The sequence below is a fragment of the Rhinolophus sinicus genome, chromosome 8, assembly GCF_057876585.1.
Source record: "Rhinolophus sinicus isolate RSI-liver-muscle chromosome 8, RSI-T2T, whole genome shotgun sequence".
NCBI classification, from domain to species: Eukaryota; Metazoa; Chordata; class Mammalia; order Chiroptera; family Rhinolophidae; genus Rhinolophus; species Rhinolophus sinicus.
The window spans coordinates 30,560,762-30,584,594 of NC_142508.1; the positions used below are offsets into that span (position 1 = coordinate 30,560,762).

Here is a 23,833-nt window from a genome sequence, read left to right on the forward strand (position 1 = left end):
CACCCCAACACCCCGCACGCCCTCGGGCTCCAGGAGAGACCACCATGTCGGAGCCTGCCGACGAGACGAACGGTTCCTGAAGTGGGGAGTGAGGATTGAGAAGAAAATAGACAAGAGACAAAGATGGGATCGGGAGGGCGAGCAGTTCTGACTAGACTGCTGCGCCTGCTTGATTTTTCAGCATTCTTTTATACAGACAGAAACAGGAAGGTTACATAAAGCGGCTGAGGCAGCAAGTACAGATTAGTTATGTTTTTCCAAAGTTTGGCCCTGACTGTCTTTAGACCTTTTGAGATTGTCCCATTCCCAGAACAGCAGGTGTCTGTTTCTGTTTGTTCTTTATGCTTATCGGAGTTCCCCTCAGCCATCCTCCCAACCTCTGCTTGTAGTTACATTTTCTTAACGCTTGATGCTCCAGCTCCCCGCAATTCCCCCTTTTTTATTTTTTGAGATCGTGCCTGGCTTAGGTGGTCAGTACAGACATTCTCACTTACCCGTCATTGGATATCCTTCATCAAAGCGATCGACTCCTGTCTTAGGTTGTAAGACATCCACTGATCATTACCCGTCATTGGCTACCGATCTCCTTCGGGGTTAGACAGGGGCAGTGGCTTTTGGTTTATTAGCCATGTGGAGCCTTATTTTGTGAATTTCTCCATAAATATCTGTGACTATCCCCATCACAGCTTCTGTGATGCAGGGGAGGAAACATAGTATCAGGAGGATCACAACAGGCGGAATTACAAGGGGAGGGGGGCATAATTTGAAGCATTGAAGAGTATGATGGCAATACATTGTGAAAACTAGAGACAAGTTTGTTGAGAGTATCAGCTATATCGGTGTTTAAAGGAGAGGTCTCTTGCAGTGTCAAGACCTCTTTATGAAACTGGATAAGATCAAGAGTAACATTTTTTTCTTACACGGTCTGTGAGACTCGTACCTCATAGCAGAAAAATGTTTATTCCAATCACCCTTTGTCTGTTAACAGCCGAAGCATAAAGTCCCATGATGTCTTACCTTCTCAGGGTCAAGTCACCCATATTGTAACAGTTCTGTTGAGATAAGTGGAGAGAACTGATCTTCATTGCCCTCATGACTTCTCTCACAATCAGGTGAGAGAGGAAAGCCAGAGACAGCAATGGCTTTTGCCAGGCAGGGGGAAGGGGAGGAAAGGCTCCTTTTTGGATCTTCTAAGGCAGCTCATTGGGGGTCCCCACTCGGTTCCGCCCGGCTTAGGTTGTATCTCCCGTGAGATATCTTACCCGTCTTTGGCTGCAAACCATCTTTGGGGGACCAGACAGAGAGACATAAGGTGTAAACACAAGAATGGAACAGTAGGGGGCGTGGATGGGTATCTACAGATGTCTTCTCTTCTGTGGGCTGTCGCTCATGGTATGGTTTAACACCGACCAGGAATTCACAAAGGTTTTTCTTCCGGACCTGGAGAAATACAAGCAAAGCCTCTTCCCCGTGTTATCTCGCGGGGAGAAGTAGGATCAGCTTCCCCACGTAATATTTTAAACAAAGGTTGTAATTCACCGGTTGTCAACCGCAACTGAGGTCTAATCCAGTTAATGCCTCCCAGTAGCTTTTGGAAATCATTTAACGTTTTTAAACAATCTCGCCGGATTTGTATTTTTTTGAGGCACAATGGCCTGAGGCATTAAACAATATCCCAGATAAGAGTAAGGAGGCACTTGCTGAATTTTTTCTGGGGCTATAACTAGCCCATAATTGTGGAGCTTTTCTTGTAAATGAGCAAAAGCAGCAAGCAACTTTGGTTCACAAGAGTGGGCAAGAAGTATGTCATCCGTGTAGTGGATGATGTAAATATCTGGAAATGTCCTTCGGGTAGGTTTTATTGCAGCTGATACAAGTTTTTGACATAATGTAGGGCTACTAGCCATTCCCTGAGGTAGCACTAGCCAATGATAGCTCTTAAAAGGTTCTTGTAAATTAACGGAAGGAACACTGAAAGCAAATCCAGGGCAGTCATCAGGATTTAAAGGTATAGTATAAAAACAATCTTTGAAGTCCAAAACAATTTTACATGTGTGTTTTGGTGTGGCTGCAGGACAGGGCAAGCCTGTCTGTAAGGCTCCCCTTCATTTCATGGTTTTATTAACTTTTTCTAAATCTTGTCATAATCTCTATCTACCAGATTTTTTTTTTATTTTTTTTTTTTTAATAACAAAAATGGGAGAATTCCCGGGAGAATTGGAGGGGGCAATGTGTCCCTTTTTAAGTTGCTCCTGTACTAGCAGCTTGGCGGCTTGAATCTTTTTCGGTTGATAGGGGCCTCGGGCAGTGGATCTAGCCCTGCAACTACACTTGGAGGAGAGCTTCATTGTAACCCAGGCTTCTATTCTGATTGAGATTCTAATAAAGGCCCAGTCTGTTGAGCCTGGACTAATTGCATTTGAACAGAGAGGGAAGTGAGTGCAGCTTGTAATCTTTGCACCTCTGCTTCCCAGGGGGATCCAGTTTGGGTTGATCATTCTCAGAGTATCTGATTCCCTCGTGTCTAGGATCGATCACATCCCTAACCAAATTCCATAAGGAAAAAGTATCTACTGGTACTTCAGAGGGTCCACGAGCATCATAATATCCCTGTAAACGCTCTCTCACCTTTTCCCAAGTTTCTAAGTTTAAAGTCCCTTCTTCGGGGAACCAGGGACATATTTGTACTACAAATTCTAAAAATCGAAGCAACTGTGCTTCACTGGTTTTAACTCCTCTAGCTTTTAGCATGCTCCTTAACATGTGAGTAAACAGCCTTTTACTGTTACCCTGTCCCATTTTATTTTACTCCCGACTATGGTATCTCACCGCTTTCACTAACCTTATTCGACGCGTCTCGTTTGCAAGCGGAGTCCTTCACTGATTCCCCAGTAGTCAGGTCCCTGTTCGGGCGCCACTTGTCGGAGCCTGCCGACGAGACGAACGGTTCCTGAAGTGGGGAGTGAGGATTGAGAGAAAAAATTGGACAAGAGACAAAGATGGGATCGGGAGGGCGAGCAGTTCTGACTGGACTGCTGCGCCTGCTTGATTTTTCAGCATTCTTTTATACAGACAGAAACAAGAAGGTTACATAAAGCGGCTGAGGCAGCAAGTACAGATTAGTTATGTTTCTCCAAAGTTTGGCCCTGACTGTCTTTAGACCTTTTGAGATTGTCCCATTCCCAGAACAGCAGGTGTCTGTTTCTGTTTGTTCTTTATGCTTATCGGAGTTCCCCTCAGCCATCCTCCCAACCTCTGCTTGTAGTTACATTTTCTTAACCCTTGATGCTCCAGCTCCCCACACCACCACAAGGGGAAGAGCAGGCACGCAGGCACACAACCCTCACAACGAGGGTGCCTGGGGCTGCCACTCTCCGCCCGCGGGCGGGACCCTGGGCGGGGCTCGGAGCCCACCGGCACTCCGGAGACCCTGGCGGCCCGCCCCGGGGGCTTTGAGGGTGACTGCCAAAGCCCGGGCACTGCCTCCTTAGCGGAGCCCAGCCCCGGGCTCCACCACACACCGGTGGAGAAGCTGCCACCGCAACACAGCCTCAGTGCGTCCGTCCCAGTCCGTGTCCCAGCCTGTGCGTCCCCCCCACCCTCAACCTCCACCCCCTGTCCGTCTGGCTCTGCGACATGCCTGTTGGGCTGTGGCTCTCGCTCAGGAGCTCTCTCCCCGCGTGCCAGCCCCCTCTTTCTCTGTCTCTGTCCATGTCTCTCTGTACGTCTAGATACATACATGCACATATACGTGTATATTTCCATCTCGCTCCCTCCTCCTCCTCCTCCTCCCCCCCCCCCCCGTTCTGTCTGTCGGTCCCTGTCCTGCGGGGACTCTAGTCCCTCTGCCCGCACAAGAACGCAGGATATGGCGAGGCCAAGAAGGAACACCAACGGAGCCATGGATAGGGGTCTCATAGCACCATTTCTCACGGGCGGCTGGCTCGGAGACACAGCAAGCCGGAGCCGCACGATCCCCAACCTGCCGGCCGCTTCTCTGCCAACCAACCGACCCACCAACCGACCGACACGCCAAGCCGGCCAACTGCAATCCGCGCCCCTCTGCAATTTGCAGTCCACCATCCGCGCTTCCTAGCTTGGCCACCGCAGCTGTACCGGTGGCCTATGGCCAACTGGCAACAGCTGACGGCCAAGCGGTCACAGCTGATGACCGTGCACCACCCGAGGCAGCACCCCTCCACGCGAGGCCCAGAGCCTGGAAACGGCTCTCTGGGACTCTGTCGCCACAGTCCCCGCCTGTCTCTCTCCGCCTCTCTCTTGCTCCGTCTCTGGCCTTCTCTCATCCTCTCTCTCACCTCCCTGGGTCAGGAGAGGTGACGTGTAGCCAGTGAAGGGACCGGAGATCGGGCGGGACGCTGGTCGCTGAGGAGGGGCGAGGGCCCGGACGGAAGGCTGTGTGACGAAGGGTGACGGCAGACTGGAGCCGCTGCACCCTGGTGGCACGGGTGGCTCCCCGTGGCTTTGGGCCAGTCGGTGGGGCCGGCCAGTGCCAGGGCCAGGGCCGCGCGTGCCTAGGGCCGGAGGGGCCTGAGAGGACCCTGCGACCCCCTCGCTTGCCACGAGCGGGGGACCGCAGAGCAGCCAGGCGGGTCTGGGGTGGTGGGGCTGGGGGTGGGGGTGAGCGGGGTTGGGGGGGGCGGGGTGTAAGCCGTACGGGGCCCGGGGAGTCCCAGGATGCCAGGGCGCCGAGACTTCTGTCACCGTCAGGGAAGTGACAGAGGCCCGTGGAGCCACGGGTGGCGCGGAGGGGCCTCGCTGCGGGCCAAGAGTAGCCCGCCGCCCACGCCGGCGGCGTCCGGGGGAGGCGGGGAGCAGGCGGGAGGCGCGGCGCCGGCGGAGCCGGCCCGCGAGGAGACGCTCGCCACCCGAGCGGCCCAGCAGCACGGCGCACGCTCACGAGGCAGGCCGGGAGCAGGCTCTTGGGGCGCCGGCAGCCGGGTCCCAGCGTCTACGGCCATACCACCCTGAACGCGCCCGATCTCGTCTGATCTCGGAAGCTAAGCAGGGTCGGGCCTGGTTAGTACTTGGATGGGAGACCGCCTGGGAATACCGGGTGCTGTAGGCTTTTGCTCGCCTCTCCTTTTGCGCCGCCGCCCCGGCGTGGCTCCCTCCGAACCCCTGGCGCCCCTTGCCCCTCTTCTGCCGCCCAGCCAGCCGAAGGTACCCCTGGCCAGCGGCGGGTCAGCCGCCCGGCACTACAAGCTCGCAGCCCGGGCCGCACGCCAGGCCCGTCGGCCCCGGCTCCCCCCCACACCCTCTTCTCAGTCCTCTTCGCTCCCGCAGGCCGACAGCCCGCAGCCCTTCGCCGAGCCGCGGTCGCCGCCGTCGCCGCCGCTGCCATCGCCGCGCTCCCTCCCGCTCCCCGCCCCCGCCGCCCCCAAAGCCCAAGCCCAGGGCTGCCTGCCGGCGCAGGCCTCCACCAGGCTTTCTCCATCCCAGGACGTGCCGGTCCTTTGCACCTCGGCCCGAGCCCAGGGGACGACCATCCCTGTGCCTGCACCTGGGCCCCGAGACACAGGATAGGCGTGTCCTCCGGCAAACGGGATGCCCACCCGCCCCGCCCCACCGGGGGCCTCTGTCTCTGCTGGCAGGCACCTCGCCCCACACCCCCGCGCGCGCGCGCGCGCGCGCGCCCCCTCCCGTCTCCCACAAGAGCCAGGAGCCCTCGGTTCCCGCCGGCCGCAGTGGCCCCGACACACAGGGGAAAAAGAGCCGGGACAAACCAGGGGACGGAGAGAGCAGCACCCCAACACCCCGCACGCCCTCGGGCTCCAGGAGAGACCACCATGTCGGAGCCTGCCGACGAGACGAACGGTTCCTGAAGTGGGGAGTGAGGATTGAGAAGAAAATAGACAAGAGACAAAGATGGGATCGGGAGGGCGAGCAGTTCTGACTAGACTGCTGCGCCTGCTTGATTTTTCAGCATTCTTTTATACAGACAGAAACAGGAAGGTTACATAAAGCGGCTGAGGCAGCAAGTACAGATTAGTTATGTTTTTCCAAAGTTTGGCCCTGACTGTCTTTAGACCTTTTGAGATTGTCCCATTCCCAGAACAGCAGGTGTCTGTTTCTGTTTGTTCTTTATGCTTATCGGAGTTCCCCTCAGCCATCCTCCCAACCTCTGCTTGTAGTTACATTTTCTTAACGCTTGATGCTCCAGCTCCCCGCAATTCCCCCTTTTTTATTTTTTGAGATCGTGCCTGGCTTAGGTGGTCAGTACAGACATTCTCACTTACCCGTCATTGGATATCCTTCATCAAAGCGATCGACTCCTGTCTTAGGTTGTAAGACATCCACTGATCATTACCCGTCATTGGCTACCGATCTCCTTCGGGGTTAGACAGGGGCAGTGGCTTTTGGTTTATTAGCCATGTGGAGCCTTATTTTGTGAATTTCTCCATAAATATCTGTGACTATCCCCATCACAGCTTCTGTGATGCAGGGGAGGAAACATAGTATCAGGAGGATCACAACAGGCGGAATTACAAGGGGAGGGGGGCATAATTTGAAGCATTGAAGAGTATGATGGCAATACATTGTGAAAACTAGAGACAAGTTTGTTGAGAGTATCAGCTATATCGGTGTTTAAAGGAGAGGTCTCTTGCAGTGTCAAGACCTCTTTATGAAACTGGATAAGATCAAGAGTAACATTTTTTTCTTACACGGTCTGTGAGACTCGTACCTCATAGCAGAAAAATGTTTATTCCAATCACCCTTTGTCTGTTAACAGCCGAAGCATAAAGTCCCATGATGTCTTACCTTCTCAGGGTCAAGTCACCCATATTGTAACAGTTCTGTTGAGATAAGTGGAGAGAACTGATCTTCATTGCCCTCATGACTTCTCTCACAATCAGGTGAGAGAGGAAAGCCAGAGACAGCAATGGCTTTTGCCAGGCAGGGGGAAGGGGAGGAAAGGCTCCTTTTTGGATCTTCTAAGGCAGCTCATTGGGGGTCCCCACTCGGTTCCGCCCGGCTTAGGTTGTATCTCCCGTGAGATATCTTACCCGTCTTTGGCTGCAAACCATCTTTGGGGGACCAGACAGAGAGACATAAGGTGTAAACACAAGAATGGAACAGTAGGGGGCGTGGATGGGTATCTACAGATGTCTTCTCTTCTGTGGGCTGTCGCTCATGGTATGGTTTAACACCGACCAGGAATTCACAAAGGTTTTTCTTCCGGACCTGGAGAAATACAAGCAAAGCCTCTTCCCCGTGTTATCTCGCGGGGAGAAGTAGGATCAGCTTCCCCACGTAATATTTTAAACAAAGGTTGTAATTCACCGGTTGTCAACCGCAACTGAGGTCTAATCCAGTTAATGCCTCCCAGTAGCTTTTGGAAATCATTTAACGTTTTTAAACAATCTCGCCGGATTTGTATTTTTTTGAGGCACAATGGCCTGAGGCATTAAACAATATCCCAGATAAGAGTAAGGAGGCACTTGCTGAATTTTTTTCTGGGGCTATAACTAGCCCATAATTGTGGAGCTTTTCTTGTAAATGAGCAAAAGCAGCAAGCAACTTTGGTTCACAAGAGTGGGCAAGAAGTATGTCATCCGTGTAGTGGATGATGTAAATATCTGGAAATGTCCTTCGGGTAGGTTTTATTGCAGCTGATACAAGTTTTTGACATAATGTAGGGCTACTAGCCCTTCCCTGAGGTAGCACTAGCCAATGATAGCTCTTAAAAGGTTCTTGTAAATTAACGGAAGGAACACTGAAAGCAAATCCAGGGCAGTCATCAGGATTTAAAGGTATAGTATAAAAACAATCTTTGAAGTCCAAAACAATTTTACATGTGTGTTTTGGTGTGGCTGCAGGACAGGGCAAGCCTGTCTGTAAGGCTCCCCTTCATTTCATGGTTTTATTAACTTTTTCTAAATCTTGTCATAATCTCTATCTACCAGATTTTTTTTTTTTTTTTTTTTTAATAACAAAAATGGGAGAATTCCCGGGAGAATTGGAGGGGGCAATGTGTCCCTTTTTAAGTTGCCCCTGTACTAGCAGCTTGGCGGCTTGAATCTTTTTCGGTTGATAGGGGCCTCGGGCAGTGGATCTAGCCCTGCAACTACACTTGGAGGAGAGCTTCATTGTAACCCAGGCTTCTATTCTGATTGAGATTCTAATAAAGGCCCAGTCTGTTGAGCCTGGACTAATTGCATTTGAACAGAGAGGGAAGTGAGTGCAGCTTGTAATCTTTGCACCTCTGCTTCCCAGGGGGATCCAGTTTGGGTTGATCATTCTCAGAGTATCTGATTCCCTCGTGTCTAGGATCGATCACATCCCTAACCAAATTCCATAAGGAAAAAGTATCTACTGGTACTTCAGAGGGTCCACGAGCATCACAATATCCCTGTAAACGCTCTCTCACCTTTTCCCAAGTTTCTAAGTTTAAAGTCCCTTCTTCGGGGAACCAGGGACATATTTGTACTACAAATTCTAAAAATCGAAGCAACTGTGCTTCACTGGTTTTAACTCCTCTAGCTTTTAGCATGCTCCTTAACATGTGAGTAAACAGCCTTTTACTGTTACCCTGTCCCATTTTATTTTACTCCCGACTATGGTATCTCACCGCTTTCACTAACCTTATTCGACGCGTCTCGTTTGCAAGCGGAGTCCTTCACTGATTCCCCAGTAGTCAGGTCCCTGTTCGGGCGCCACTTGTCGGAGCCTGCCGACGAGACGAACGGTTCCTGAAGTGGGGAGTGAGGATTGAGAGAAAAAATTGGACAAGAGACAAAGATGGGATCGGGAGGGCGAGCAGTTCTGACTGGACTGCTGCGCCTGCTTGATTTTTCAGCATTCTTTTATACAGACAGAAACAAGAAGGTTACATAAAGCGGCTGAGGCAGCAAGTACAGATTAGTTATGTTTCTCCAAAGTTTGGCCCTGACTGTCTTTAGACCTTTTGAGATTGTCCCATTCCCAGAACAGCAGGTGTCTGTTTCTGTTTGTTCTTTATGCTTATCGGAGTTCCCCTCAGCCATCCTCCCAACCTCTGCTTGTAGTTACATTTTCTTAACCCTTGATGCTCCAGCTCCCCACACCACCACAAGGGGAAGAGCAGGCACGCAGGCACACAACCCTCACAACGAGGGTGCCTGGGGCTGCCACTCTCCGCCCGCGGGCGGGACCCTGGGCGGGGCTCGGAGCCCACCGGCACTCCGGAGACCCTGGCGGCCCGCCCCGGGGGCTTTGAGGGTGACTGCCAAAGCCCGGGCACTGCCTCCTTAGCGGAGCCCAGCCCCGGGCTCCACCACACACCGGTGGAGAAGCTGCCACCGCAACACAGCCTCAGTGCGTCCGTCCCAGTCCGTGTCCCAGCCTGTGCGTCCCCCCCACCCTCAACCTCCACCCCCTGTCCGTCTGGCTCTGCGACATGCCTGTTGGGCTGTGGCTCTCGCTCAGGAGCTCTCTCCCCGCGTGCCAGCCCCCTCTTTCTCTGTCTCTGTCCATGTCTCTCTGTACGTCTAGATACATACATGCACATATACGTGTATATTTCCATCTCGCTCCCTCCTCCTCCTCCTCCTCCCCCCCCCCCCCGTTCTGTCTGTCGGTCCCTGTCCTGCGGGGACTCTAGTCCCTCTGCCCGCACAAGAACGCAGGATATGGCGAGGCCAAGAAGGAACACCAACGGAGCCATGGATAGGGGTCTCATAGCACCATTTCTCACGGGCGGCTGGCTCGGAGACACAGCAAGCCGGAGCCGCACGATCCCCAACCTGCCGGCCGCTTCTCTGCCAACCAACCGACCCACCAACCGACCGACACGCCAAGCCGGCCAACTGCAATCCGCGCCCCTCTGCAATTTGCAGTCCACCATCCGCGCTTCCTAGCTTGGCCACCGCAGCTGTACCGGTGGCCTATGGCCAACTGGCAACAGCTGACGGCCAAGCGGTCACAGCTGATGACCGTGCACCACCCGAGGCAGCACCCCTCCACGCGAGGCCCAGAGCCTGGAAACGGCTCTCTGGGACTCTGTCGCCACAGTCCCCGCCTGTCTCTCTCCGCCTCTCTCTTGCTCCGTCTCTGGCCTTCTCTCATCCTCTCTCTCACCTCCCTGGGTCAGGAGAGGTGACGTGTAGCCAGTGAAGGGACCGGAGATCGGGCGGGACGCTGGTCGCTGAGGAGGGGCGAGGGCCCGGACGGAAGGCTGTGTGACGAAGGGTGACGGCAGACTGGAGCCGCTGCACCCTGGTGGCACGGGTGGCTCCCCGTGGCTTTGGGCCAGTCGGTGGGGCCGGCCAGTGCCAGGGCCAGGGCCGCGCGTGCCTAGGGCCGGAGGGGCCTGAGAGGACCCTGCGACCCCCTCGCTTGCCACGAGCGGGGGACCGCAGAGCAGCCAGGCGGGTCTGGGGTGGTGGGGCTGGGGGTGGGGGTGAGCGGGGTTGGGGGGGGCGGGGTGTAAGCCGTACGGGGCCCGGGGAGTCCCAGGATGCCAGGGCGCCGAGACTTCTGTCACCGTCAGGGAAGTGACAGAGGCCCGTGGAGCCACGGGTGGCGCGGAGGGGCCTCGCTGCGGGCCAAGAGTAGCCCGCCGCCCACGCCGGCGGCGTCCGGGGGAGGCGGGGAGCAGGCGGGAGGCGCGGCGCCGGCGGAGCCGGCCCGCGAGGAGATGCTCGCCACCCGAGCGGCCCAGCAGCACGGCGCACGCTCACGAGGCAGGCCGGGAGCAGGCTCTTGGGGCGCCGGCAGCCGGGTCCCAGCGTCTACGGCCATACCACCCTGAACGCGCCCGATCTCGTCTGATCTCGGAAGCTAAGCAGGGTCGGGCCTGGTTAGTACTTGGATGGGAGACCGCCTGGGAATACCGGGTGCTGTAGGCTTTTGCTCGCCTCTCCTTTTGCGCCGCCGCCCCGGCGTGGCTCCCTCCGAACCCCTGGCGCCCCTTGCCCCTCTTCTGCCGCCCAGCCAGCCGAAGGTACCCCTGGCCAGCGGCGGGTCAGCCGCCCGGCACTACAAGCTCGCAGCCCGGGCCGCACGCCAGGCCCGTCGGCCCCGGCTCCCCCCCACACCCTCTTCTCAGTCCTCTTCGCTCCCGCAGGCCGACAGCCCGCAGCCCTTCGCCGAGCCGCGGTCGCCGCCGTCGCCGCCGCTGCCATCGCCGCGCTCCCTCCCGCTCCCCGCCCCCGCCGCCCCCAAAGCCCAAGCCCAGGGCTGCCTGCCGGCGCAGGCCTCCACCAGGCTTTCTCCATCCCAGGACGTGCCGGTCCTTTGCACCTCGGCCCGAGCCCAGGGGACGACCATCCCTGTGCCTGCACCTGGGCCCCGAGACACAGGATAGGCGTGTCCTCCGGCAAACGGGATGCCCACCCGCCCCGCCCCACCGGGGGCCTCTGTCTCTGCTGGCAGGCACCTCGCCCCACACCCCCGCGCGCGCGCGCGCGCGCGCGCGCCCCCTCCCGTCTCCCACAAGAGCCAGGAGCCCTCGGTTCCCGCCGGCCGCAGTGGCCCCGACACACAGGGGAAAAAGAGCCGGGACAAACCAGGGGACGGAGAGAGCAGCACCCCAACACCCCGCACGCCCTCGGGCTCCAGGAGAGACCACCATGTCGGAGCCTGCCGACGAGACGAACGGTTCCTGAAGTGGGGAGTGAGGATTGAGAAGAAAATAGACAAGAGACAAAGATGGGATCGGGAGGGCGAGCAGTTCTGACTAGACTGCTGCGCCTGCTTGATTTTTCAGCATTCTTTTATACAGACAGAAACAGGAAGGTTACATAAAGCGGCTGAGGCAGCAAGTACAGATTAGTTATGTTTTTCCAAAGTTTGGCCCTGACTGTCTTTAGACCTTTTGAGATTGTCCCATTCCCAGAACAGCAGGTGTCTGTTTCTGTTTGTTCTTTATGCTTATCGGAGTTCCCCTCAGCCATCCTCCCAACCTCTGCTTGTAGTTACATTTTCTTAACGCTTGATGCTCCAGCTCCCCGCAATTCCCCCTTTTTTATTTTTTGAGATCGTGCCTGGCTTAGGTGGTCAGTACAGACATTCTCACTTACCCGTCATTGGATATCCTTCATCAAAGCGATCGACTCCTGTCTTAGGTTGTAAGACATCCACTGATCATTACCCGTCATTGGCTACCGATCTCCTTCGGGGTTAGACAGGGGCAGTGGCTTTTGGTTTATTAGCCATGTGGAGCCTTATTTTGTGAATTTCTCCATAAATATCTGTGACTATCCCCATCACAGCTTCTGTGATGCAGGGGAGGAAACATAGTATCAGGAGGATCACAACAGGCGGAATTACAAGGGGAGGGGGGCATAATTTGAAGCATTGAAGAGTATGATGGCAATACATTGTGAAAACTAGAGACAAGTTTGTTGAGAGTATCAGCTATATCGGTGTTTAAAGGAGAGGTCTCTTGCAGTGTCAAGACCTCTTTATGAAACTGGATAAGATCAAGAGTAACATTTTTTTCTTACACGGTCTGTGAGACTCGTACCTCATAGCAGAAAAATGTTTATTCCAATCACCCTTTGTCTGTTAACAGCCGAAGCATAAAGTCCCATGATGTCTTACCTTCTCAGGGTCAAGTCACCCATATTGTAACAGTTCTGTTGAGATAAGTGGAGAGAACTGATCTTCATTGCCCTCATGACTTCTCTCACAATCAGGTGAGAGAGGAAAGCCAGAGACAGCAATGGCTTTTGCCAGGCAGGGGGAAGGGGAGGAAAGGCTCCTTTTTGGATCTTCTAAGGCAGCTCATTGGGGGTCCCCACTCGGTTCCGCCCGGCTTAGGTTGTATCTCCCGTGAGATATCTTACCCGTCTTTGGCTGCAAACCATCTTTGGGGGACCAGACAGAGAGACATAAGGTGTAAACACAAGAATGGAACAGTAGGGGGCGTGGATGGGTATCTACAGATGTCTTCTCTTCTGTGGGCTGTCGCTCATGGTATGGTTTAACACCGACCAGGAATTCACAAAGGTTTTTCTTCCGGACCTGGAGAAATACAAGCAAAGCCTCTTCCCCGTGTTATCTCGCGGGGAGAAGTAGGATCAGCTTCCCCACGTAATATTTTAAACAAAGGTTGTAATTCACCGGTTGTCAACCGCAACTGAGGTCTAATCCAGTTAATGCCTCCCAGTAGCTTTTGGAAATCATTTAACGTTTTTAAACAATCTCGCCGGATTTGTATTTTTTTGAGGCACAATGGCCTGAGGCATTAAACAATATCCCAGATAAGAGTAAGGAGGCACTTGCTGAATTTTTTTCTGGGGCTATAACTAGCCCATAATTGTGGAGCTTTTCTTGTAAATGAGCAAAAGCAGCAAGCAACTTTGGTTCACAAGAGTGGGCAAGAAGTATGTCATCCGTGTAGTGGATGATGTAAATATCTGGAAATGTCCTTCGGGTAGGTTTTATTGCAGCTGATACAAGTTTTTGACATAATGTAGGGCTACTAGCCCTTCCCTGAGGTAGCACTAGCCAATGATAGCTCTTAAAAGGTTCTTGTAAATTAACGGAAGGAACACTGAAAGCAAATCCAGGGCAGTCATCAGGATTTAAAGGTATAGTATAAAAACAATCTTTGAAGTCCAAAACAATTTTACATGTGTGTTTTGGTGTGGCTGCAGGACAGGGCAAGCCTGTCTGTAAGGCTCCCCTTCATTTCATGGTTTTATTAACTTTTTCTAAATCTTGTCATAATCTCTATCTACCAGATTTTTTTTTTTTTTTTTTTTTTTAATAACAAAAATGGGAGAATTCCCGGGAGAATTGGAGGGGGCAATGTGTCCCTTTTTAAGTTGCCCCTGTACTAGCAGCTTGGCGGCTTGAATCTTTTTCGGTTGATAGGGGCCTCGGGCAGTGGATCTAGCCCTGCAACTACACTTGGAGGAGAGCTTCATTGTAACCCAGGCTTCTATTCTGATTGAGATTCTAATAAAGGCCCAGTCTGTTGAGCCTGGACTAATTGCATTTGAACAGAGAGGGAAGTGAGTGCAGCTTGTAATCTTTGCACCTCTGCTTCCCAGGGGGATCCAGTTTGGGTTGATCATTCTCAGAGTATCTGATTCCCTCGTGTCTAGGATCGATCACATCCCTAACCAAATTCCATAAGGAAAAAGTATCTACTGGTACTTCAGAGGGTCCACGAGCATCATAATATCCCTGTAAACGCTCTCTCACCTTTTCCCAAGTTTCTAAGTTTAAAGTCCCTTCTTCGGGGAACCAGGGACATATTTGTACTACAAATTCTAAAAATCGAAGCAACTGTGCTTCACTGGTTTTAACTCCTCTAGCTTTTAGCATGCTCCTTAACATGTGAGTAAACAGCCTTTTACTGTTACCCTGTCCCATTTTATTTTACTCCCGACTATGGTATCTCACCGCTTTCACTAACCTTATTCGACGCGTCTCGTTTGCAAGCGGAGTCCTTCACTGATTCCCCAGTAGTCAGGTCCCTGTTCGGGCGCCACTTGTCGGAGCCTGCCGACGAGACGAACGGTTCCTGAAGTGGGGAGTGAGGATTGAGAGAAAAAATTGGACAAGAGACAAAGATGGGATCGGGAGGGCGAGCAGTTCTGACTGGACTGCTGCGCCTGCTTGATTTTTCAGCATTCTTTTATACAGACAGAAACAAGAAGGTTACATAAAGCGGCTGAGGCAGCAAGTACAGATTAGTTATGTTTCTCCAAAGTTTGGCCCTGACTGTCTTTAGACCTTTTGAGATTGTCCCATTCCCAGAACAGCAGGTGTCTGTTTCTGTTTGTTCTTTATGCTTATCGGAGTTCCCCTCAGCCATCCTCCCAACCTCTGCTTGTAGTTACATTTTCTTAACCCTTGATGCTCCAGCTCCCCACACCACCACAAGGGGAAGAGCAGGCACGCAGGCACACAACCCTCACAACGAGGGTGCCTGGGGCTGCCACTCTCCGCCCGCGGGCGGGACCCTGGGCGGGGCTCGGAGCCCACCGGCACTCCGGAGACCCTGGCGGCCCGCCCCGGGGGCTTTGAGGGTGACTGCCAAAGCCCGGGCACTGCCTCCTTAGCGGAGCCCAGCCCCGGGCTCGACCACACACCGGTGGAGAAGCTGCCACCGCAACACAGCCTCAGTGCGTCCGTCCCAGTCCGTGTCCCAGCCTGTGCGTCCCCCCCACCCTCAACCTCCACCCCCTGTCCGTCTGGCTCTGCGACATGCCTGTTGGGCTGTGGCTCTCGCTCAGGAGCTCTCTCCCCGCGTGCCAGCCCCCTCTTTCTCTGTCTCTGTCCATGTCTCTCTGTACGTCTAGATACATACATGCACATATACGTGTATATTTCCATCTCGCTCCCTCCTCCTCCTCCTCCTCCTCCCCCCCCCCCCCCCGTTCTGTCTGTCGGTCCCTGTCCTGCGGGGACTCTAGTCCCTCTGCCCGCACAAGAACGCAGGATATGGCGAGGCCAAGAAGGAACACCAACGGAGCCATGGATAGGGGTCTCATAGCACCATTTCTCACGGGCGGCTGGCTCGGAGACACAGCAAGCCGGAGCCGCACGATCCCCAACCTGCCGGCCGCTTCTCTGCCAACCAACCGACCCACCAACCGACCGACACGCCAAGCCGGCCAACTGCAATCCGCGCCCCTCTGCAATTTGCAGTCCACCATCCGCGCTTCCTAGCTTGGCCACCGCAGCTGTACCGGTGGCCTATGGCCAACTGGCAACAGCTGACGGCCAAGCGGTCACAGCTGATGACCGTGCACCACCCGAGGCAGCACCCCTCCACGCGAGGCCCAGAGCCTGGAAACGGCTCTCTGGGACTCTGTCGCCACAGTCCCCGCCTGTCTCTCTCCGCCTCTCTCTTGCTCCGTCTCTGGCCTTCTCTCATCCTCTCTCTCACCTCCCTGGGTCAGGAGAGGTGACGTGTAGCCAGTGAAGGGACCGGAGATCGGGCGGGACGCTGGTCGCTGAGGAGGGGCGAGGGCCCGGACGGAAGGCTGTGTGACGAAGGGTGACGGCAGACTGGAGCCGCTGCACCCTGGTGGCACGGGTGGCTCCCCGTGGCTTTGGGCCAGTCGGTGGGGCCGGCCAGTGCCAGGGCCAGGGCCGCGCGTGCCTAGGGCCGGAGGGGCCTGAGAGGACCCTGCGACCCCCTCGCTTGCCACGAGCGGGGGACCGCAGAGCAGCCAGGCGGGTCTGGGGTGGTGGGGCTGGGGGTGGGGGTGAGCGGGGTTGGGGGGGGCGGGGTGTAAGCCGTACGGGGCCCGGGGAGTCCCAGGATGCCAGGGCGCCGAGACTTCTGTCACCGTCAGGGAAGTGACAGAGGCCCGTGGAGCCACGGGTGGCGCGGAGGGGCCTCGCTGCGGGCCAAGAGTAGCCCGCCGCCCACGCCGGCGGCGTCCGGGGGAGGCGGGGAGCAGGCGGGAGGCGCGGCGCCGGCGGAGCCGGCCCGCGAGGAGATGCTCGCCACCCGAGCGGCCCAGCAGCACGGCGCACGCTCACGAGGCAGGCCGGGAGCAGGCTCTTGGGGCGCCGGCAGCCGGGTCCCAGCGTCTACGGCCATACCACCCTGAACGCGCCCGATCTCGTCTGATCTCGGAAGCTAAGCAGGGTCGGGCCTGGTTAGTACTTGGATGGGAGACCGCCTGGGAATACCGGGTGCTGTAGGCTTTTGCTCGCCTCTCCTTTTGCGCCGCCGCCCCGGCGTGGCTCCCTCCGAACCCCTGGCGCCCCTTGCCCCTCTTCTGCCGCCCAGCCAGCCGAAGGTACCCCTGGCCAGCGGCGGGTCAGCCGCCCGGCACTACAAGCTCGCAGCCCGGGCCGCACGCCAGGCCCGTCGGCCCCGGCTCCCCCCCACACCCTCTTCTCAGTCCTCTTCGCTCCCGCAGGCCGACAGCCCGCAGCCCTTCGCCGAGCCGCGGTCGCCGCCGTCGCCGCCGCTGCCATCGCCGCGCTCCCTCCCGCTCCCCGCCCCCGCCGCCCCCAAAGCCCAAGCCCAGGGCTGCCTGCCGGCGCAGGCCTCCACCAGGCTTTCTCCATCCCAGGACGTGCCGGTCCTTTGCACCTCGGCCCGAGCCCAGGGGACGACCATCCCTGTGCCTGCACCTGGGCCCCGAGACACAGGATAGGCGTGTCCTCCGGCAAACGGGATGCCCACCCGCCCCGCCCCACCGGGGGCCTCTGTCTCTGCTGGCAGGCACCTCGCCCCACACCCCCGCGCGCGCGCGCGCGCGCGCGCGCCCCCTCCCGTCTCCCACAAGAGCCAGGAGCCCTCGGTTCCCGCCGGCCGCAGTGGCCCCGACACACAGGGGAAAAAGAGCCGGGACAAACCAGGGGACGGAGAGAGCAGCACCCCAACACCCCGCACGCCCTCGGGCTCCAGGAGAGACCACCATGTCGGAGCCTGCCGACGAGACGAACGGTTCCTGAAGTGGGGAGTGAGGATTGAGAAGAAAATAGACAAGAGACAAAGATGGGATCGGGAGGGCGAGCAGTTCTGACTAGACTGCTGCGCCTGCTTGATTTTTCAGCATTCTTTTATACAGACAGAAACAGGAAGGTTACATAAAGCGGCTGAGGCAGCAAGTACAGATTAGTTATGTTTTTCCAAAGTTTGGCCCTGACTGTCTTTAGACCTTTTGAGATTGTCCCATTCCCAGAACAGCAGGTGTCTGTTTCTGTTTGTTCTTTATGCTTATCGGAGTTCCCCTCAGCCATCCTCCCAACCTCTGCTTGTAGTTACATTTTCTTAACGCTTGATGCTCCAGCTCCCCGCAATTCCCCCTTTTTTATTTTTTGAGATCGTGCCTGGCTTAGGTGGTCAGTACAGACATTCTCACTTACCCGTCATTGGATATCCTTCATCAAAGCGATCGACTCCTGTCTTAGGTTGTAAGACATCCACTGATCATTACCCGTCATTGGCTACCGATCTCCTTCGGGGTTAGACAGGGGCAGTGGCTTTTGGTTTATTAGCCATGTGGAGCCTTATTTTGTGAATTTCTCCATAAATATCTGTGACTATCCCCATCACAGCTTCTGTGATGCAGGGGAGGAAACATAGTATCAGGAGGATCACAACAGGCGGAATTACAAGGGGAGGGGGGCATAATTTGAAGCATTGAAGAGTATGATGGCAATACATTGTGAAAACTAGAGACAAGTTTGTTGAGAGTATCAGCTATATCGGTGTTTAAAGGAGAGGTCTCTTGCAGTGTCAAGACCTCTTTATGAAACTGGATAAGATCAAGAGTAACATTTTTTTCTTACACGGTCTGTGAGACTCGTACCTCATAGCAGAAAAATGTTTATTCCAATCACCCTTTGTCTGTTAACAGCCGAAGCATAAAGTCCCATGATGTCTTACCTTCTCAGGGTCAAGTCACCCATATTGTAACAGTTCTGTTGAGATAAGTGGAGAGAACTGATCTTCATTGCCCTCATGACTTCTCTCACAATCAGGTGAGAGAGGAAAGCCAGAGACAGCAATGGCTTTTGCCAGGCAGGGGGAAGGGGAGGAAAGGCTCCTTTTTGGATCTTCTAAGGCAGCTCATTGGGGGTCCCCACTCGGTTCCGCCCGGCTTAGGTTGTATCTCCCGTGAGATATCTTACCCGTCTTTGGCTGCAAACCATCTTTGGGGGACCAGACAGAGAGACATAAGGTGTAAACACAAGAATGGAACAGTAGGGGGCGTGGATGGGTATCTACAGATGTCTTCTCTTCTGTGGGCTGTCGCTCATGGTATGGTTTAACACCGACCAGGAATTCACAAAGGTTTTTCTTCCGGACCTGGAGAAATACAAGCAAAGCCTCTTCCCCGTGTTATCTCGCGGGGAGAAGTAGGATCAGCTTCCCCACGTAATATTTTAAACAAAGGTTGTAATTCACCGGTTGTCAACCGCAACTGAGGTCTAATCCAGTTAATGCCTCCCAGTAGCTTTTGGAAATCATTTAACGTTTTTAAACAATCTCGCCGGATTTGTATTTTTTTGAGGCACAATGGCCTGAGGCATTAAACAATATCCCAGATAAGAGTAAGGAGGCACTTGCTGAATTTTTTTCTGGGGCTATAACTAGCCCATAATTGTGGAGCTTTTCTTGTAAATGAGCAAAAGCAGCAAGCAACTTTGGTTCACAAGAGTGGGCAAGAAGTATGTCATCCGTGTAGTGGATGATGTAAATATCTGGAAATGTCCTTCGGGTAGGTTTTATTGCAGCTGATACAAGTTTTTGACATAATGTAGGGCTACTAGCCCTTCCCTGAGGTAGCACTAGCCAATGATAGCTCTTAAAAGGTTCTTGTAAATTAACGGAAGGAACACTGAAAGCAAATCCAGGGCAGTCATCAGGATTTAAAGGTATAGTATAAAAACAATCTTTGAAGTCCAAAACAATTTTACATGTGTGTTTTGGTGTGGCTGCAGGACAGGGCAAGCCTGTCTGTAAGGCTCCCCTTCATTTCATGGTTTTATTAACTTTTTCTAAATCTTGTCATAATCTCTATCTACCAGATTTTTTTTTTTTTTTTTTTTTTTAATAACAAAAATGGGAGAATTCCCGGGAGAATTGGAGGGGGCAATGTGTCCCTTTTTAAGTTGCCCCTGTACTAGCAGCTTGGCGGCTTGAATCTTTTTCGGTTGATAGGGGCCTCGGGCAGTGGATCTAGCCCTGCAACTACACTTGGAGGAGAGCTTCATTGTAACCCAGGCTTCTATTCTGATTGAGATTCTAATAAAGGCCCAGTCTGTTGAGCCTGGACTAATTGCATTTGAACAGAGAGGGAAGTGAGTGCAGCTTGTAATCTTTGCACCTCTGCTTCCCAGGGGGATCCAGTTTGGGTTGATCATTCTCAGAGTATCTGATTCCCTCGTGTCTAGGATCGATCACATCCCTAACCAAATTCCATAAGGAAAAAGTATCTACTGGTACTTCAGAGGGTCCACGAGCATCATAATATCCCTGTAAACGCTCTCTCACCTTTTCCCAAGTTTCTAAGTTTAAAGTCCCTTCTTCGGGGAACCAGGGACATATTTGTACTACAAATTCTAAAAATCGAAGCAACTGTGCTTCACTGGTTTTAACTCCTCTAGCTTTTAGCATGCTCCTTAACATGTGAGTAAACAGCCTTTTACTGTTACCCTGTCCCATTTTATTTTACTCCCGACTATGGTATCTCACCGCTTTCACTAACCTTATTCGACGCGTCTCGTTTGCAAGCGGAGTCCTTCACTGATTCCCCAGTAGTCAGGTCCCTGTTCGGGCGCCACTTGTCGGAGCCTGCCGACGAGACGAACGGTTCCTGAAGTGGGGAGTGAGGATTGAGAGAAAAAATTGGACAAGAGACAAAGATGGGATCGGGAGGGCGAGCAGTTCTGACTGGACTGCTGCGCCTGCTTGATTTTTCAGCATTCTTTTATACAGACAGAAACAAGAAGGTTACATAAAGCGGCTGAGGCAGCAAGTACAGATTAGTTATGTTTCTCCAAAGTTTGGCCCTGACTGTCTTTAGACCTTTTGAGATTGTCCCATTCCCAGAACAGCAGGTGTCTGTTTCTGTTTGTTCTTTATGCTTATCGGAGTTCCCCTCAGCCATCCTCCCAACCTCTGCTTGTAGTTACATTTTCTTAACCCTTGATGCTCCAGCTCCCCACACCACCACAAGGGGAAGAGCAGGCACGCAGGCACACAACCCTCACAACGAGGGTGCCTGGGGCTGCCACTCTCCGCCCGCGGGCGGGACCCTGGGCGGGGCTCGGAGCCCACCGGCACTCCGGAGACCCTGGCGGCCCGCCCCGGGGGCTTTGAGGGTGACTGCCAAAGCCCGGGCACTGCCTCCTTAGCGGAGCCCAGCCCCGGGCTCGACCACACACCGGTGGAGAAGCTGCCACCGCAACACAGCCTCAGTGCGTCCGTCCCAGTCCGTGTCCCAGCCTGTGCGTCCCCCCCACCCTCAACCTCCACCCCCTGTCCGTCTGGCTCTGCGACATGCCTGTTGGGCTGTGGCTCTCGCTCAGGAGCTCTCTCCCCGCGTGCCAGCCCCCTCTTTCTCTGTCTCTGTCCATGTCTCTCTGTACGTCTAGATACATACATGCACATATACGTGTATATTTCCATCTCGCTCCCTCCTCCTCCTCCTCCTCCTCCCCCCCCCCCCCCGTTCTGTCTGTCGGTCCCTGTCCTGCGGGGACTCTAGTCCCTCTGCCCGCACAAGAACGCAGGATATGGCGAGGCCAAGAAGGAACACCAACGGAGCCATGGATAGGGGTCTCATAGCACCATTTCTCACGGGCGGCTGGCTCGGAGACACAGCAAGCCGGAGCCGCACGATCCCCAACCTGCCGGCCGCTTCTCTGCCAACCAACCGACCCACCAACCGACCGACACGCCAAGCCGGCCAACTGCAATCCGCGCCCCTCTGCAATTTGCAGTCCACCATCCGCGCTTCCTAGCTTGGCCACCGCAGCTGTACCGGTGGCCTATGGCCAACTGGCAACAGCTGACGGCCAAGCGGTCACAGCTGATGACCGTGCACCACCCGAGGCAGCACCCCTCCACGCGAGGCCCAGAGCCTGGAAACGGCTCTCTGGGACTCTGTCGCCACAGTCCCCGCCTGTCTCTCTCCGCCTCTCTCTTGCTCCGTCTCTGGCCTTCTCTCATCCTCTCTCTCACCTCCCTGGGTCAGGAGAGGTGACGTGTAGCCAGTGAAGGGACCGGAGATCGGGCGGGACGCTGGTCGCTGAGGAGGGGCGAGGGCCCGGACGGAAGGCTGTGTGACGAAGGGTGACGGCAGACTGGAGCCGCTGCACCCTGGTGGCACGGGTGGCTCCCCGTGGCTTTGGGCCAGTCGGTGGGGCCGGCCAGTGCCAGGGCCAGGGCCGCGCGTGCCTAGGGCCGGAGGGGCCTGAGAGGACCCTGCGACCCCCTCGCTTGCCACGAGCGGGGGACCGCAGAGCAGCCAGGCGGGTCTGGGGTGGTGGGGCTGGGGGTGGGGGTGAGCGGGGTTGGGGGGGGCGGGGTGTAAGCCGTACGGGGCCCGGGGAGTCCCAGGATGCCAGGGCGCCGAGACTTCTGTCACCGTCAGGGAAGTGACAGAGGCCCGTGGAGCCACGGGTGGCGCGGAGGGGCCTCGCTGCGGGCCAAGAGTAGCCCGCCGCCCACGCCGGCGGCGTCCGGGGGAGGCGGGGAGCAGGCGGGAGGCGCGGCGCCGGCGGAGCCGGCCCGCGAGGAGATGCTCGCCACCCGAGCGGCCCAGCAGCACGGCGCACGCTCACGAGGCAGGCCGGGAGCAGGCTCTTGGGGCGCCGGCAGCCGGGTCCCAGCGTCTACGGCCATACCACCCTGAACGCGCCCGATCTCGTCTGATCTCGGAAGCTAAGCAGGGTCGGGCCTGGTTAGTACTTGGATGGGAGACCGCCTGGGAATACCGGGTGCTGTAGGCTTTTGCTCGCCTCTCCTTTTGCGCCGCCGCCCCGGCGTGGCTCCCTCCGAACCCCTGGCGCCCCTTGCCCCTCTTCTGCCGCCCAGCCAGCCGAAGGTACCCCTGGCCAGCGGCGGGTCAGCCGCCCGGCACTACAAGCTCGCAGCCCGGGCCGCACGCCAGGCCCGTCGGCCCCGGCTCCCCCCCACACCCTCTTCTCAGTCCTCTTCGCTCCCGCAGGCCGACAGCCCGCAGCCCTTCGCCGAGCCGCGGTCGCCGCCGTCGCCGCCGCTGCCATCGCCGCGCTCCCTCCCGCTCCCCGCCCCCGCCGCCCCCAAAGCCCAAGCCCAGGGCTGCCTGCCGGCGCAGGCCTCCACCAGGCTTTCTCCATCCCAGGACGTGCCGGTCCTTTGCACCTCGGCCCGAGCCCAGGGGACGACCATCCCTGTGCCTGCACCTGGGCCCCGAGACACAGGATAGGCGTGTCCTCCGGCAAACGGGATGCCCACCCGCCCCGCCCCACCGGGGGCCTCTGTCTCTGCTGGCAGGCACCTCGCCCCACACCCCCGCGCGCGCGCGCGCGCGCGCGCGCCCCCTCCCGTCTCCCACAAGAGCCAGGAGCCCTCGGTTCCCGCCGGCCGCAGTGGCCCCGACACACAGGGGAAAAAGAGCCGGGACAAACCAGGGGACGGAGAGAGCAGCACCCCAACACCCCGCACGCCCTCGGGCTCCAGGAGAGACCACCATGTCGGAGCCTGCCGACGAGACGAACGGTTCCTGAAGTGGGGAGTGAGGATTGAGAAGAAAATAGACAAGAGACAAAGATGGGATCGGGAGGGCGAGCAGTTCTGACTAGACTGCTGCGCCTGCTTGATTTTTCAGCATTCTTTTATACAGACAGAAACAGGAAGGTTACATAAAGCGGCTGAGGCAGCAAGTACAGATTAGTTATGTTTTTCCAAAGTTTGGCCCTGACTGTCTTTAGACCTTTTGAGATTGTCCCATTCCCAGAACAGCAGGTGTCTGTTTCTGTTTGTTCTTTATGCTTATCGGAGTTCCCCTCAGCCATCCTCCCAACCTCTGCTTGTAGTTACATTTTCTTAACGCTTGATGCTCCAGCTCCCCGCAATTCCCCCTTTTTTATTTTTTGAGATCGTGCCTGGCTTAGGTGGTCAGTACAGACATTCTCACTTACCCGTCATTGGATATCCTTCATCAAAGCGATCGACTCCTGTCTTAGGTTGTAAGACATCCACTGATCATTACCCGTCATTGGCTACCGATCTCCTTCGGGGTTAGACAGGGGCAGTGGCTTTTGGTTTATTAGCCATGTGGAGCCTTATTTTGTGAATTTCTCCATAAATATCTGTGACTATCCCCATCACAGCTTCTGTGATGCAGGGGAGGAAACATAGTATCAGGAGGATCACAACAGGCGGAATTACAAGGGGAGGGGGGCATAATTTGAA

General features: G+C 55.6%; 4 non-coding genes across 4 annotated transcripts; all 4 read left to right on the forward strand.

Annotated features, from left to right (window-relative positions):
* Positions 1–4,967: 4,967 nt before the first annotated feature.
* On the forward strand, positions 4,968–5,086 carry LOC148757427 (5S ribosomal RNA). The gene has a single exon (XR_016022256.1). It is a non-coding gene; the product is annotated as a 5S ribosomal RNA (ribosomal RNA).
* Positions 5,087–10,728: 5,642 nt separating this feature from the next.
* LOC148757428 (5S ribosomal RNA) lies at positions 10,729–10,847 on the forward strand. The gene has a single exon (XR_016022257.1). It is a non-coding gene; the product is annotated as a 5S ribosomal RNA (ribosomal RNA).
* Positions 10,848–16,498: 5,651 nt separating this feature from the next.
* On the forward strand, positions 16,499–16,617 carry LOC148757429 (5S ribosomal RNA). The gene has a single exon (XR_016022258.1). It is a non-coding gene; the product is annotated as a 5S ribosomal RNA (ribosomal RNA).
* Positions 16,618–22,267: 5,650 nt separating this feature from the next.
* On the forward strand, positions 22,268–22,386 carry LOC148757430 (5S ribosomal RNA). The gene has a single exon (XR_016022259.1). It is a non-coding gene; the product is annotated as a 5S ribosomal RNA (ribosomal RNA).
* Positions 22,387–23,833: the final 1,447 nt, after the last annotated feature.